Source organism: Palaemon carinicauda, chromosome 20, assembly GCF_036898095.1.
Source record: "Palaemon carinicauda isolate YSFRI2023 chromosome 20, ASM3689809v2, whole genome shotgun sequence".
NCBI lineage: Eukaryota > Metazoa > Arthropoda > Malacostraca > Decapoda > Palaemonidae > Palaemon > Palaemon carinicauda.
This window is the reverse complement of record NC_090744.1, coordinates 126,661,129-126,666,128: the sequence shown is the minus strand read 5'-3', so window position 1 is coordinate 126,666,128 and position 5,000 is coordinate 126,661,129.

The following is a 5,000-nucleotide window of genomic DNA, read 5'->3' as shown; positions in this document are numbered from 1 at the left end:
ATTCATTCCCTCCTCAGTCCCTTAGTTTCACCCTCCCCGGTGCAGAGATAGGCATCTATGCTTAAAACTGCCACTTTTTCCTACTACTCGAATTCTTCCCTCCTCTCCCAGTCTCTCCTACTTACTGGGACTTACTGCTATCAACACTTTTACCTACTACTAAAACCTTTCATTTCGGCTCCAAATGGTCCTGCTTTTTGGTCCGCAAGGTCATGCTCTTGGTGCTGAGCGACCACACTGGCAACCACGCTCAAGGGGCTGAGCAGTTGCAAGACCTATCTTTGCCAACCTGGCGACTATGCTCAAGGGGCTGAGCGGTCGCACCTGCAGCTACGCTCAAGGAGCTGAGCGGCTGCAAATCCAGACATGAGAGACTGGTACTGCTGTGACACTATTGCCTACTTAGGGCAATAAATACTACGGGCTGCTACACAAAAGCCCGTGTCCAGCAGTAAGGCTGGGCAATCTTTTAATTTTGTACCTATTTTTTTGTGTTTGAATACCTACGGGCCTAACAATAAAAAGGCCCGTGCCAACAAGAAGTGTTGGCTTTAATACACCAAGAAGAAGAAGATTAATAACAGTCTCGGCCCAGCTCTCGCGCCGACAAGAGCTCTCCAGCCTTCTGAAGTTCAGCAGCACCGGACTTGTCAACACCTGGATGAGTGGACTTATATCCACATAGTCACTAGGACCTCTCAACTTTGGTTGAAGAGGCCACATATAAGAAAGAATCCAGTTATTTACTTTGGCTTTTTTGCTAATTAAATAACTGTTGTTGACCTCAGTGACTGGCTCAATTCCATCCAGTATGGCTGATGATCATGACAGTCTCCGCACTTACAGAAGGAGTTTGTACCCCACCTGGATCAATCCCTGCAAGAATGGGGCTCAGCAGTGCAAGTGCAATCGCTGCCAGAGGTACCAGAACTACAGGCAGCAGCTAGCAGACCACATAGGGTTCAAAATAAGGGACCCAACGGTGCTCTCCCACAGGAAAACATGCAGTTGTTTTCAGTGCTATACCCTGGTACTTGAGAGCATCTACCACCTCCTACAAAGGAAGCACAGGCCAGGATACATGGATATACCATCCTACCCTCCACAGCCTCCTTATCCAGACGTTTTTCAGAGGAAATACCGGGTGCAAGCACGGTATAAAGAGACAGTCTCTGCACCCAGTTGCAGTAACTCTCTCCCCTTTGAACGGGACTGTGACTGCCAGTCATGTGTGTATGCTATCTGGAGCAACACTGTAGGCCACAGCTCCCCCACTCATGCCAAACCAGCTATGGACTCCGAAGACCCACCTATCCCGGAGCCACCCACTCCATCTCCGGCACCAGCTGTCCAGAAGACACCTGAAAAAATGGAAGCAGAGGACGCTCCACTCACCGCAACTCCGGAACCTGATACCAACGTTTCAACCATGGCTCTAGACCTGACTGACAACCAACCACCGCAACTAGCAGAACTGCACCCTGAGGATTGCAACTGCACTCCATGCCTCTCACAGCTCCTAATGGAGGCGCAGGCAATCACCGAAAATGACCCAAGCTTGGACCTAAACTTGGCCGCTGCTGAGGAACCACAACCACCTGCCAGCCAACCCAAACAGCTTGTCAAATTCAAGATGGCAGCTGTAGAAGGCTCACCGTCATATGCAGCAGTTGCTGCTATTGCCACCGCCAACCCTGGCATCAAGATCACAGCCAGGGCCAACCTAAAAGGGGATTTAATTATATCCCCGAAGGACCTTGCCAGCGTCAACATCCTCCAACAGGAAACCTCCCTGACCCTCCTGGATCCCGAGAAGAGACTCAGACAGGCAGTGATCTATCGGTTTCCTGTCAACATGCCACTGTCATTCGTCACCGACTGCAGCAATGTTGCAAAAGCCGAGAGGAAGCTGGACCACCGCAAACTTCCCACCAAGGAAGTAACAGTCACCTTTATTGGGCAAGTCCCTAAAGCACTGGATTTGGGCCTCTGGGGAAAGTTTCCCATCAGAAGTCCAAAGCGAGAACCACTGCGCTGTTACAACTGCCAGCGCTATGGGCACCATAAAGAAGAGTGCAGGAACCCTACAATGTGCGGAGTCTGCAGCCACCGCCATCCCACACAGGACTGCATTGACGCACATCGGAATGGGACAAAAACCCAGGCAAAATGTCCCAATTGTGCGGGACCTCACCATGCATGGAACAAGAATTGTCCTGAATTCTTGAAGAGGCTACCAACCCCACTGGCAGCCCCACCGACCAAACCTGAGGCTGCACCAAGGCAGACACCTAACAAACCTGAGGCTGCACCAAGGCAGGCACCGAAACCCCAGCGGATTCAGCGAACCAGGCCTCCCAGACGACAATCCGAGACTCCTCCTCCAGGAGCCCCTACTGCAGCCACGGACCAAGAACCCAGCGCTGTTGTTAGCCCAGCTGAAGAGCCAACCTCCAGCGCTGTGCAATCTCCTCCCCAACCCCCAGCAATATCTGCCATCTTATCCCTGGCAGAGGCCCTGCCAGTGGATACCTTGATCCCCCTAGTACTGCAACTACTAGTCAAAGTCTGCTCCCTTGCTAAGACTCCCTCCTCTGTAATTCATTCCCTCCTCAGTCCCTTAGTTTCACCCTCCCCGGTGCAGAGATAGGCATCTATGCTTAAAACTGCCACTTTTTCCTACTACTCGAATTCTTCCCTCCTCTCCCAGTCTCTCCTACTTACTGGGACTTACTGCTATCAACACTTTTACCTACTACTAAAACCTTTCATTTCGGCTCCAAATGGTCCTGCTTTTTGGTCCGCAAGGTCATGCTCTTGGTGCTGAGCGACCACACTGGCAACCACGCTCAAGGGGCTGAGCAGTTGCAAGACCTATCTTTGCCAACCTGGCGACTATGCTCAAGGGGCTGAGCGGTCGCACCTGCAGCTACGCTCAAGGAGCTGAGCGGCTGCAAATCCAGACATGAGAGACTGGTACTGCTGTGACACTATTGCCTACTTAGGGCAATAAATACTACGGGCTGCTACACAAAAGCCCGTGTCCAGCAGTAAGGCTGGGCAATCTTTTAATTTTGTACCTATTTTTTGTGTTTGAATACCTACGGGCCTAACAATAAAAAGGCCCGTGCCAACAAGAAGTGTTGGCTTTAATACACCAAGAAGAAGAAGCTCTCGCGCCGACAAGAGCTCTCCAGCCTTCTGAAGTTCAGCAGCACCGGACTTGGCAACACCTGGATGGGTGGACTTATATCCACATAGTCACTAGGACCTCTCAACTTTGGTTGAAGAGGCCACATATAAGAAAAGAATCCAGTTATTTTCTTTGGCTTTTTGCCAATTAAATAACTGTTTTTGACCACAGTGACTGGCTCAATTCCATCCAGTATGGCTGATGACGGTCATGACAGTCTCCGTACTTATAGAAGGAGCATATACCCATCCTGGATTAATCCCTGCAAGAATGGGGCAAAACAATGCAAGTGTAATCGCTGCCTGAGGTACCAGAACTACAGGCAGCAGCTAGCAGACCACATAGGGTTCAAAGTTAGGGACCCAACGGTGCTCTCTCACAGGAAGACATGTAGTTGTTTTCAATGCTACAGCCTGGTACTCGAGAGCATCTACCACCTCCTACAAAGGAAGCACAGGCCAGGATACATGGATATACCATCCTACCCTCCACAGCCACCTTATCCAGACGTTTTCAAGAGAAAATACCGGGTGCAAGCACGGTATAAAGAGACAGTCTCTGCACCCAGTTGCAGTAACTCTCTCCCCTTTGAACGGGACTGTGACTGCCAGTCATGTGTGTATGCTATCTGGAGCAACACTGTAGGCCACAGCTCCCCCACTCATGCCAAACCAGCTATGGACTCCGAAGACCCACCTATCCCAGAGCCACCCACCCCATCTCCGGCACCACCTGTCCAGAAGACACCTGAAAAAATGGAAGCAGAGGACGCTCCACTCACCGCAACTCCAGAACCTGAGACCAACGTTTCAGCCATGGCTCTAGACCTGACTGAGGACAATCAACCACCGCAACTAGCAGAAATGCACCCAGAGGATTGCAACTGCACACCATGCCTCTCACAGCTCCTAATGGAGGCTCGGGCAATCACTGAGAACGACCCAAGCTTAGACCTAAACTTGGCCGCTGCTGAGGAACCACAACCACCTGTCAGCCAACCCAAACAGCTTGTCAAATTCAAGATGGCAGCTGTAGAAGGCTCACCGTAATATGCAGCAGTTGCTGCTATTGCCACCGCCAACCCTGGCATCAAGATCACAGCCAGGGCCAACCTAAAAGGGGATTTAATTATATCCCCGAAGGACCTTGCCAGCGTCAACATCCTCCAACAGGAAACCTCCCTGACCCTCCTGGACCCCGAGAAGAGACTCAGACAGGCAGTGATCTATCGGTTTCCTGTCAACATGCCACTGTCATTCGTCACCGACTGCAGCAATGTTGCAAAAGCCGAGAGGAAGCTTGACCACCGCAAACTTCCCACCAAGGAAGTAACAGTCACCTTTATTGGGCAAGTCCCTAAGGCACTGGATTTGGGCCTCTGGGGAAAGTTTCCCATCAGAAGTCCAAAGCGAGAACCACTGCGCTGTTACAACTGCCAGCGCTATGGGCACCATAAAGAAGAGTGCAGGAACCCTACAATATGCGGAGTCTGCAGCCACCGCCATCCCACACAGGACTGCATTGACGCACATCGGAATGGGACAAAAACCCAGGCAAAATGTCCCAATTGTGCGGGACCTCACCATGCATGGAATAAGAAATGTCCTGAATTCTTGAAGAGGCTACCAACCCCACTGGCAGCCCCACCGACCAAACCTGAGGCTGCACCAAGGCAGACACCTAACAAACCTGAGGCTGCACCAAGGCAGACACCTAACAAACCTGAGGCTGCACCAAGGCAGGCACCGAAACCCCAGCGGATTCAGCGAACCAGGCCTCCCCGGCGACAATCCGAGACTCCCCCTCC